Source organism: Lactuca virosa, chromosome 7 (genome assembly GCF_052849685.1).
Source record: "Lactuca virosa cultivar CGN04683 chromosome 7, Lactuca_virosa_CGN04683_v6, whole genome shotgun sequence".
NCBI lineage: Eukaryota > Viridiplantae > Streptophyta > Magnoliopsida > Asterales > Asteraceae > Lactuca > Lactuca virosa.
The window spans coordinates 49,084,026-49,096,837 of record NC_136432.1 but is presented as its reverse complement, the minus strand read 5'-3'; positions in this window follow the sequence as shown (position 1 = coordinate 49,096,837).

Genomic DNA, 12,812 nt, shown 5'->3' with positions numbered 1-12,812 from the left:
CAAAATGGTCCTTTTGACCTTAGAAGGTTTAGCCGCGGGATTTGGACTCGCGAGTGAGTTTTGGACCTTAATTATTAATTATGGTTAATTATTTTCTTGACTAGGTGGAGTCTAGATCTGGTAGTTCGGGTGCTGGATTAACGTGTCGTCAGTATCAGGTGAGTCTACTCACTTATTCTTACCTGTGTGGTAGAATAGCTGTATTTATGATGACCAGCTGGGTCTAGTTATTATGGTTGTGTTATGCTATTTATATGTGACTGAGGCTGCTGATAGCCAACCCGGGTTGTTGATAACCCACAGGGCGTGCTGTGAGCTCATTGGGACTGCTGATAGTTCGCAGGGTTGCTGATAACCCATAGTTGTTTATTTATGATCTGTTGTATGTGGTATCTTGGGGAACTCACTAAGCTTCGTGCTTACAGTTGTTGATTTATATGTGGCAGGTAGTCCCGAGGACCACGGGAAGGCGAAAGTCTGATTGTGCACACGCGTTGAGAGATTTACTGCTGGGACATATTTATGAACTTTGAAATTTGTGATACTGGTTGTTTTGGGATAATTATATAATTGATAACTTGGTTGTGAAACTCTGATTTTGATAAATTAAAAATGAAAAATTTGGTCTAAAATTTGAGGTGTTACAATTTGGTATCAGAGCCCTGGTTTGAGGGATTTGGATGAACCTATGGGTGATTCAAAACTCAAACTAACGATTTGAAATTTTTTAAGAACTTAACAAGGAATGAAGACTTTTACTAGATAAAAACCCAGAGAAGCAGTGTGTACAATCAACCAGCGCTCGAGCGGTAGTTTCCCAAACTACCACAATTTATATTATGAGTAGTGTAGAGTAGATATATCTATAATATGATCTGATAGAATTGAATGCTAGTTAGTGATAGGCTAAGGAATCTTGTAGGAATAGTGTGGTAAAGTTGCTTGATTTGTGATGTCGTAGCCTAGGATTTCCTTCTTGTGAGATTGAATTTGTGCTTACTATTTCCTTAGTGTATGCTACATAGTTGTACATAGTTAGGATTTTGTAGCCTCAGAATGCCTGATTTAGCCTTTCTTCTTGTTCATTGTTTGGTTGTGGATTTGAGGTAGAATCATTTATTCAAATGTCTATTGAGTCTCGTATTATGTACAATTGGCATAAACGAAGCAAATGGCTAGGGCAGCAGAGATCTTGTGAGGCAGAGTAGTGCTGGGAGCAGTCTAGAGTTAGAGTCGAGATGCTTAGTGGTGGTTCTAGGGAACCAGCAGGGCAAGTCCGTAGGTGATTTGAGGAGGAAGATTCCTTGCGACTTGGAGTATTGAGGGAATGAATCGAGACAAATACGGGTTGCTGTGGAAGGTAGTATTGGGCCCATACTACTGGAAGTACTGGATCCTCATGCAGCTCAAGGAATAACCTTAAGGGACTAAAGAACATGTAGGGGTGTGAGTGTCAGTATATGGGCTTTTGGACTATTTGTTGATAATTTTCTTATGTGTTTCAGTATGGTGGTTACCCAAGGTTCAGGCTCCAGCGACCCCAAGAGGCCGAGTGCTAGCGATGATGAGATATGTAGGATTGTTGCCACGTAGGTAGCCGCAACAATCAGAGAGTCTATCCCGAAGATATTTGAGTCTGTCAAGACAACTATGATTAAGACTTTTGACGAGTACCATGTCACTGTCACTGAGGCTGCTGCTGCAGCCACCACAACTCTTGCTGTTGCGAGGCCATAAGGGGGGTGATTCGTTGTGGTACTAGGAGTTCACCAACACGAAGCCACGGTGGGACCCATAATCAGATTTTTGCTATGAGATGGATCTATGATGTCGAGGGATGTTTCTATACCTACTCCTGTTCGGAGAATCTGAGGGTTCGATTCGCACTGAACCTGCTTCGCTTGGGAGCAAAGGACTGGTGGAAGTTTGTGATAGCTGACTACTCTATTGCAGAGCATACTGCGATGACCTGGGAGAGGTTTACTGAGATGTTTAGGGATGAGTTTGTACCCGCGGTCTAGCGGGAAAGGTTGGCCTAGGAGTTCCTCTCTCCCAGGCAGAAGACAGAGACAGTGACTGAGATCACTAGGATGTTTCATGAGAGGGCTTTGTTTTGCCTTGAGAAAGTGTCCATGGAGAGGGCCCGTGTGAGCTGGTATTTGAGTACTTTGATGAGGGATATCCGAGAGTTTTTAGCAAACACCACATATCAGATATTGGCTGAGCTGCAGACCAATGCAAGAAGGAGAGAGATTGATCTCGAGACTCAGGCTACGGAGGACAGGGAGACCCAGGGGAGAGATAGGAGGCCAGTGTAGTTGCAGCCGACGACTAAGCGACCTAAGCCAACTGGTCAGAGAGCTAGAGGCTAGAAGGGCCACACTTGCAGGAAGTGGGACAAGGGACACGAGGGACCCTGTCGGTCCGGGTGAGCTTGCTACCTGTGTGGCAAGTAGGGGCATTTGGCTAGGTATTGCCCCAAGGGATTTCGTGTTTGTTTCAGCTGCAACCAAACATGCCATGTGAAGGCAGATTGTCCTCAGCTTGCATTTAGGGTGGTTCAGGCTCTGACCCCCGCGACCCTGCGTATCACTGATGGTTGTCTACCTGGGTTGTGTATTATAGATCTTCGGTGTTGGATATCCGATAGAGCTCATCCCTATCGCGATGGGAGATGTTTGTGTGATCATGGGTATGGATTGGTTGAGCCAGTTTGCAGCGTTGATTGAATATCAGCATCAGTTGGTGACGGTTCGAGACCCTAGTGGGGGAGTGCTGAGTTTCCACGACGAGGGTAGTAGATCGGGATCAACTTTCTGTTCTGCTGCCAGGGAAAGACAGATTTTGTAGCATGGGTGTATGGGTTATGTAGCATATGTAGTGGATGCTCGGGTTGAGAAGAAGGGATCAATCTTTATTTCTGATGTTTCGGTGGTATGTGATTTTTCCTATGTTTTTCTCGAGGAGTTACCATGTGTATGGAGTTTTGGATGGATCTGATTCCTAGTGCGGTGTTGATTGCCAAGGCACCATACCGTCTTGCACCTCCTGAGATGCAGGAGTTATCCTCTCAGTTGCAAGAGCTATCAAGAAAGGGGTTTATTCGACCGAGAAGTTCCCCTTGGGGAGCCCGATCCTTTTTGTCAGAAAGAAGGATGGTTCACACCAGATGTGCATTGACTACCGGGAACTGGACAAGTTAACGGTGAAAACCGTTACCCTTTGCCGAGGATCGATGATCTTTTTGACCAGCTTTAGGAGGTATCTTAGTTTTCCAAGATCGATTTGAGGCCCAACTATCATCAGATGAGGGTGCAGGAGGAGGATATTCAGAAGACGGCCTTTCGAACTCGCTATGTGCATTACGAGTTTGTGGTGATGCCTTTTGGGCTCACCAACGCACCACGACGTTCATGGAACTCATGAACCGAGTGTGTAGGCCTATGTTGGATCGATCAGTGGTCATTTTTATCGATGACATTATGTTATATTCGAAGACTAGGGAACAACATGAGGAGCATCTACGAGAGGTTCTTGGGGGTTTTCAGGATGGAGTGGCTTTATGCCAAGTTCTCCAAGTGTGACTTCTGGTTGCACGAGGTTATGTTTTTGGGACACCTCGTCAATCAGAATGGTATGTTGGTCGACCCAGTTAAGATAGAACCGATGATGCAGTGGGAAGTGTCGAGATCTCTATTCAAGATTCGAAGCTTCCTCGGATTGGCAGATTATTATCGGAGATTCATCAGAGACTTCTCCAATATTATTGTTCCTCTCACCAGGTTGACAAGGAAGGATGTTGCTTTCAGTTGGGGGCCTGAGCAACATGCATCATTTGAGACTCTTCGCCAGAGATTGTGTGAAGCGCCAGTACTTTCCCTCCCTGAGTGAGGACTTTGTGGTCTACTATGATGCATCCATTGCAGGATTGACTGCTGTGTTGATGCAGAGAGTGCATGTAATAGCATACGCTTCGAGGCAGCTGAAGCCTCACGAAGCAAAGTATCCCACGCACGATTTAGAGTTGGGGGCAGTGGTTTTCGCCCTCAAGATTTGGCGTCACTATCTCTATGGTGTTCGGTGTACCATCTACATGGACCATAAGAGCCTGAGATATCTTATGGATCAACCTAACCTAAATATGAGGCAAAGGAGGTGGTTGGATGTAGTGAAAGACTATGACTATGATATATTTTATCATCCGGGTAAGACCAATGTGATGCCCGAAACCTTGAGCCGGAGGGCGAAAAGTGCCCCGAGTCGGGATATGTGCATGAGGATGACCGTGATGACTGCAATCCTAGTTATCATCAAGGAAGTGCAGTACGAGGCCATAACAAAGGAAAATCGGAAAACTGAGCAGGTGATCGGTCATATTTCAGCCTTTGACATGGGTGGGTATGGGTATCGTATGGGGGTGGGGCCCGATGGATTTTGATGGAGGAGGCCCACAAATCGAGATTTTCCATCCACCCGGGGGATACCAAGATGTATCTCGACCTGAAGCATAATTATTGGTGGCCATGTATGAAGAGAGATGTGGCATGGTTTCTGGAGCGATGTTTGACATGCCGGAAGGTCAAGGCTGAGCTCCAATGCCCTCATGACAAGTTATAGCCATTGGAGGTTCCCTTATGGAAGTGGGAGCAGATTACTATGGATTTCATTCCAAAGTTACCGAGGACTGCAAAGGGTGTTGACACTATCTAGGTGATAGTGGATCGTTTGACGAAGAGTGATCACTTCTTAGCCATTAGTGAGAACTCTTCTGTAGAGAAGTTGGCTAAGATTTACATTCGAGAGGTGGTAGCTCGGCATGGGGTTCTAACGTCTATTGTGTCTGACTGGGATGTGTGCTTTACTTCCAGGTTCTGGAAGAGACTTCATGAGGATTTGGGTACCCGACTACACTTCAGTACCCCATACCGTATGCAGATGGATAGGCAGAGCGAGCGGACGATTCAAACGCTCGAGGATATGCTGCGTGCATGTGTTATTGATTTTGGTGGGAGTTGGGACTCCTATCTTCTTTTGGATGAGTTTTCTTATAACAATAGCCATCATGCCAGTATCGATATCTCCCCATTCGAGCTCCTTTATGGTTGAAGGTGTCAGACTCCTATTTGTTGGGGGCAAGGTGGGACAGAGGTCCATGTGGTGCACAAAGGTAGTGTTCAAGATGACTGAATACAACAAGTTCGACATAGATTACTGACAGCGCAGAGCCGCTAGAAGAGTTATGCGGATCGGCGATGCTCTGAGCTAGAGTTTCAGGTGGGAGATCTAGTGCTCCTGAGGTGTCACCCTGGAAGGGTGTTATCCACTCTAGGAAGCGGGGCAAGCTGGGCCCCAGGGCACATTATCCCATTCTGAGTTTTGGCCCGTGCAGGCAAGGTGACCTATCGGTTGGAGCTACTGGAGGAGCTGAGATAGATTCATGATACCTTCCATGTTTCCTAGCTGAGGAAGTGTATAGTTGACGAGACAACTGTGGTCCCTTTGAAGGACATTCAGGTCGATGATCACTTAAATTATGTAGAGAAGCATGTGGTTATTTTGGATCGGAAAGTGAAAACCTTGAGGAACAAGGCTGTAAACTTGGTCAAAGTTCAGTGGCAGCACCGAATAGTTTCGTAGTGGATGTGGGAACCTGAGTCCGAGATGCGTGAGCAATATCCTGAGCTGTTTCCTGAGGATGACTTCGAGGGCGAAGTCTGATTCTAGTGGGGGAGAATTGTAACATCCCTAAAACAGGTATATTTTATTATCTCTTGAATCTTTATAAATAGTGGCACATTTGGTCCCTTGAAGAAAAAGGCATGTGGAATTGGTCGTACGTAGGGACTACATATGACTACATGCACCGTACTCATGCAACGTGCATGATCGCGGATGGCCAGCTAGTACGCGGGGCGTACGTGTGGTATGACGGGTGTACTAGCCCAAATTTCAAACCCTAATTTTAAGGGTTGCCCCCTATTTAAAGAACATTATGTCTTCATTTTGAGCATCCTTATAAGCCTCTAAACCCTCTCTAAAACCCTAATCCCGAGTTGTGTTGCTTGTGTGATATTTTGCAAGTTTTTGAGTGTTCATGGTGCTTGTAGTGGAAGAAGGAAGCTTGAGAAGAAGGAGTAGCTGCTAGAAAGCTTGTAGATCTAGAAACCTTCCCTCTTTGTGCGTCATTTTCAGGTATAAAGTTTATACCTTGGCAAGCCTTTTTTTAGATCTTCATGGTTGAAGTTTTATGAACTTTTGTCCCCAAGATTGGACCCTTATAAGTTTGGAGCACGCCAAGGATTGTAGCTGTCCTTTCATGCATTTTAGGACCTATAGATTCATGAAAATGGTTCCTTAATCATTCCCTTTGGTTGATGCATGAGTAAAATTGCTTAAAGTGCATTAGAAGCTAAAGATTGTTGCATTGGATCCTTCCTAACCATGCAAAGGCTTACACCCAATGACTTTATGGATTAATACATCTTAGATTAGTCAAATCTGTGGTTGGGTTAGTTGTCCTAAATGATTAAGACACTAATTTGGTGGAAGTAGAGGCAGACGGAGTACGCCGGGCGTAATCCTGGCTACACGCAGCGTAGCTTGATCCTTCCCCGATGAAAGCTGGCTTCGTTGTACGCCCAAACGTAAAGATTGGTACGCTCCGCGTACTCGGTGACCAATGACTTTTGTTGACTTTGACCCTTGGTCAAGGTTTAGGGTTTTGGACCATGAGAAGGGCCAAATTGTCATTTTTCCCTTAGAAGGTTTAGCCGTGGGATTTGGACTCGTGAGTGAGTTTTGGACCTTAATTATTAATTAGGGATAATTATTTTGTTGACTAGGCGGAGTCTAGATCCGGCAGTTCGGGTGCTAGATTTTTGTGTCGTCAGTATCTGGTGAGTCTCCTCACTTATTCTTACCTGTGTGGTACAATAGGTGTATTAATTATGACCAGTTGGGTCTACTATTATGGTTATGTTATGCTATTTATATGTGACTTAGGCTACTAATAGCCAACAAGGGTTGCTGATAACCTACAGGGCGTGATGTTAAGTCATTGGGACTACTGATAGTCCCCAAGGTTGCTGATAACCCATAGTTGTTTATTTATGATGTGGTGTATGTGGTATCTTGAGGAACTCACTAAGCTTGGTGCTTACAGTTGTTGATTTACATGTGGCAGGTACTTTCGAGGACCGATGGAAGGTGAAGGTCTGATTGTACACACGCGCTGGGAGATTTACTATATGGACATGTTTATGAACTTTGATATTTGTGATACTAGCTGGTTGTTTCGGTATAATTATGTAACTAATAACTTAGTTGTGAAATTCTGATCTTGGTAAATTAAAAATGAAAATTTTGGTCTAAAATTTGAGGTGTTACATGCAATTTGAGGTGTTACATTCATTTTTATTCATATAAAATATGATTATCAAGAACATATATTTTGTAACATCCGTTTTCCTGTATAGGTCCGTGAGAACTTGTAAGAATCTAAGGGAAAGTTTTTTAGGAAAACTGGGGGCCACAACGTGGAGGATGGATTGCAACGAAGTGGCATGGAAGATACAAAACGCGTGTTCTGGATGGACGCCACGACGTGGTAAGAAGAAGGCACGTCGTGGCTGCAGCTGCAGCCCAAGCCCATGATCTTTTAGGATTTCTACCATATTTAAGCCCTAAAACTTAGGTTTAGGACATTCTCTTCAGCCTCCAACCCTTCCATACAAAATCCTAGCCTCCATGCATGATTGAGTGTCCATTTCCTTGATTTGGAGCTTTGTTCTTGGATTTTTGGTGGATTTGGGGAAGAAGGAAGTTTACAAGGAAGTAAGGATCCAGTTTGGATCCAATATTGTCTTATGTTTTCTGAACTATTGGAGGTATAAATTTCTTACTTTGTGATCGATGTCGTTATCTCAATAAAAAATAAACCAACTAACCTACGTAGATAAGGTAAGTCGGGTCGAATCCGCAAGGAGTTCATGGTCAAACAATGTGTGAAAATAGTCAATGGAAAATAGATTACTTATAATTGTCACAAAAAGGGTTAAACAAAGATTAACCAAAAATACTTGGAACCTTATTAATTAAAATGAAATTTTAAATAAGAAAACTAAGGTACTCCCAATTCAGTTGTCGGACAGTTCAGATTCATACACTTTCTTCCCTAAAGTCCTAATTCAATTACTTAGATGTAACTGGGTTTATTATCTTGCAACGCATAATTTTGGGTACACAATATGTTCATTCAACTATTTGTCTTACTCCTACGTCTACTTGGATTAGGAACAATTAGTGAATTGTCAATAAAGTGTCTTGCAACTACCTATTAGAATATTAAGATTTAATATCACAATTTGGAATAATACATGTGGATTGAACTAATTGTATTTGTTCCCAAACTACTTGAACTTGGAATAATCGGTGAATTGACAATGTACTATTTTAGTTATGAGATCAAATAAGCTTACACAACAACCCAACTTCAATTATTATCACTTGAAGCATAAAATAATCATTGAAATTAACTAGAACCAAATAATAATCAATTGTGTGAATCCAAAAGTCCTAAACATCCCCGGAAGTAGCCTAATGGTTTTTCCTTCCATTGAATTCATAAAAACAATAACTTGGATGAAATGATTAAAATCCATGGTGAAATTCATAAAAAAACTTAAAATAATCCAACAATTGTAACCTAATGATTATCAAATGATGAAACAAATAAACATTAGGGAAGAAGTAATCGTTTTTTAAAATTACTAGAATTGATGAGATTCACATGTTGAATGATCTTCAAATGTTGCTTGATGATGAATTGAATGAGATCTCACCTTGCATCCGAATTGAAAAGAAATGAAATTGTGTTTTGAAGTGATTCTAAGGTTTTAGATGCCTCAAAATCATAGGTAAGAACTCTGATTTTCTGAAGTGGGAATCCTCAAAACTAGTGCATAGGTCACTATTTATATTGTGTGGTAGAAAATAGTGAAAGAACGCGATGTGGGACGTTGGACATCCTAGGAGGCATCTTAGATACTATGAATAACGCCTAGGCATCCATCATGCGTCTTTTCAAGCTCTCTTTCATCCTTGAAATATACTGAAAAATGGCCTAAAACGGTCGGTGTCCTAGGGGAAGTCTTAGACCTTGTGTAGGACATCCTTAACAAATCTGAAAACTTTACGTAACACGCCGGTCCAACACGAGATGCCCTAATAACGCCCTGGCATCCTAGGTGACGTCTTAGATGCCTCTTAGGACATCGATGGAGCCTTGCTTAATTTCCTGATCCGAAATCTACTGATATGTTGACTATTTTGACATGGGCGTCCTATAGGGCGTTGTAGACGTGTGAGAACAAGGATGATCTGATGTGCAGGGACAAGGTTTGAAAACTCAAACCTTGAGTTAATGTTTAAGATCAATGTCTGCTTACTAAGGAATGTTCTAGTCAAGACTAGAAAGACCAGTCAAGTCCGAGTTAATGCAATCAAAAAAGTATTCAAGATATTAATGAAGAGTGAAGATGATGATCAAGGTAAAGACAATAAATGAAGAACAATAAGAATGTTTAAGAGAGTAAGTGAAGTATGCTGGAATATTGCTAGATATGTTTGAATGATCCGTCATTTGATTTAACATTGAAAGCTCCAATAAATAGGAGAACAAGATCCGTCATTTTATTTAACATTGAAAGCTCCTACAGACCTACTTTATCAGAACCCCCCCCCCCCCCCACCCAGTCGCCCTATCAGTACTGGAATTAAGGACATAAGTCTGTACATCGAGGAAATGTTGATACATAACTCTAGATACATATGGCTTTTAGTGTATCCCGTAGGTTCCCATGTTTATCTCACTGCTCAATCTACCCGAGCGTCGTATTATCAGTCCAAATAGAACTATCTAAGTCCATACTGTCAAGTCCTTTCATTGTCAGCTATGTCTAGTCCTTTTGAATCCTTTGTGCCTACCAACATATTGAACATAGAGTCTAAACAATTCGGCTTTAGTGCATTACACGAATTTCAAATTGCCCTTTAACACTAAGCTTCATATCACTTCCCAAATAGTACCTACAAACGAAAAACCATAAGTATATATTTCTTTGGATTTTTGTTTTCTAATTTTTTTGTATTTTGATTTCTCCCCCTTAATTTGGGCATGAGGAAGAAAGAAAATAAAACAAAAACGCAAATTTAAGAAATTGTCTTTGAAACGAATCATTGTAAGAAAAACTCAGGAGTATCGAGAAGAAAACTCAAACCGTAATTCACCAATTGAATTTGCATCCAGATGATCTGAGAACAGCACGCATATTTCAATCTTGGAACAGATCCGAAAATTCTTTACATCGTTAAGTACAAACCCTATTTGCGATCCTTTCCTTTCTTCCTTTCCCGCAAAGGACACATACTCTCAAACATAGTTCTGAATGTTGTACAGTTGAGAAATGTCCCCTATCACGTGCTTGGAACAACCACTATCAACAAACCGAAGTCTGATGATATGGCTCCATAGCTGTTCCAGCACAGAGTGCGGGATTAATTGGTCTTTGGAACCCGGTCCATTTTGAAACTGGGTTGACCTTTGTCATCTTTGCAAGGTACTCTCTCCCATGACATATCCTACTAATCACAAACATAAGATGAAGACATGTTAGAATCATTTGATGATTTGGGAGTATAAGCTTTTGGTACCCATCTATAGTCAAGTTTAACCCATTTCTTGTTCGATCGGTTGGGTGCCTTATCGCTTGCTTTGGAACTTAAAGCCGATCGCTGAGATGACTTTGACCTAACCGGTCTTGGTTTCACTGGAGCATCTCTTGAATTTGGCTTCTTGGCAGACATTCCTTTCTTGGCATTAGGAGTTGGATTCTTGGCCTTCTTGGCATTCCAGTCACCATTTTTTTGAACGTGGCTTCGAAGGGTCTCATTTGGAAAATCTCCCTCTTATCGCATTCTACCATCCTTGTGCATAATAGGGAACATATGCACGATTTGGACAATTTCTGGCAATGTGTCCAGGTGTTCCACAGTGAAAACATGTCCTTTTCTTCACGTTGGAGTTGTTTCTGCCTGCCCCTGGTGACGTGTACTTGCCTTGTATCTGATTGTTCCCACATGTACACTTGTAACAAGCCGTCTGTTTGACTTGTTTTGGTGGCCTGTATTTACCAACAGCAGGTTGATTAGAAGTAACTGAGTTAGAAGCAACAGATTCAGAGTTCAAGGAGACATACCAACTGTAAGTCCCCAAATTCGCTTGACGTATCAATCCGATCCACTTAATGGTGCGGAATCCCAATCAAGTGGATGATACAAGATAGAATGGAGAAGAAGAGGAAGAAGAACTTGATGATTCTTCAATGTATTCAATGATTTGAATGATGAACAATACACAAGATCCAAAACACACACACGTTCTCTCTCTAACTTTCTCTCTCTAGAACACACACATAGGACAATGATAGCTCCCTTGCAATATGGCCAATCCCTACACTCCTAGCTTGCTCCTATATATAGGTATGGACCCAAAGTACAAAGCCCAAACCGAAAACCTAATTGGTTGACCGAAAACACATGAGTTTTCGGTCCAAGCTACAACAAAACCCAAGATGGTTTTTGGTCCTAGACCGAAAACAATAAATGCTTAGAAAAGCAAAGTATAAACCAAATTTTAGACCCAACATAACGGATAAAGATATAAAGGAAGTTACATGAAACCTACAATTAGTTAATCACTACAGATAGATAACAATGTATAGAGGGCTAACGTTCGATGTGCTTAAATGGGGGGTAATTTGACGTATGTTATGGAGTGCACGAGGGATGATGATAGATAATTGTCATACATTAGGAGTTGTCATTAAGTTCATATCAAATCTGAGAAAAGAGCATTGGCAAGCCCTCAAGTGGCTGATATGCTAATTGAAAGGAAACTTTGAGGTAACTGAAAAGAAACTTTGAGGTTCCCCTTTCAGACGAGAAAGGGCCATATTGGAATCATTTGTAGATGAAAATGTGTATGGTTGTTCATATTCATGTAAGAGCACTATAAGTTATGTTTTTGTAGTTAAGGAATGATATGTGCATATTTAATCATGTATTTTGTACATATTCCTAATACTTTTGGCTATAATTGTGCTTAATTTAGGACAAAATGTACTTAATATATTTAATTTATGCTTTGTATTAGCGAAGACATGCTTTGGATGAAAAGGAAGCAAATGAGCAGCTGGAATCAGGGACATGTGGGCTAAGACAATTGAAGGCGAAAGAAACAAGATTTGTGAAGCCCACGGTATGGGGAATTCCTGTCATCCCGTGGTGAACGGAATCTTCGCGACCATTGAAGCTGACTTAGAGAAGACGCATGGAAAAAGAGAACCATGCCGTGGAGCCTATTTGCCATGGTGTGGGAGTCAGAATTATGGAAAGTATAAACATTAGAACATTAGGTCGAACTGAGGGACTTCTGGCCGATTTTTTGGAGAACGATTACCACAAAAAACCTTTGGAAAACATTGGGAAGATCATATATCGATTGTAGCTCAATAGTTGAAGAGATCTAGAAGAAAACAACATCGATCTATTCAGTTTGCTAGCTCTAATCATGTCTAGTATTATTTTCATTGATTTAGTGTGTGTGTTTCTGTTATGATGAGAGCCTGTTTTGTTGGTGAAGATAAACCGTTTGAACTATGAGTTGATTTCGATTTAATGATTAATTATGGTTGGTTTTTCTAGTGTTGATAAATCAAAACTTTACATGTTTTAGTTCTAGTCTTTGATTTCCT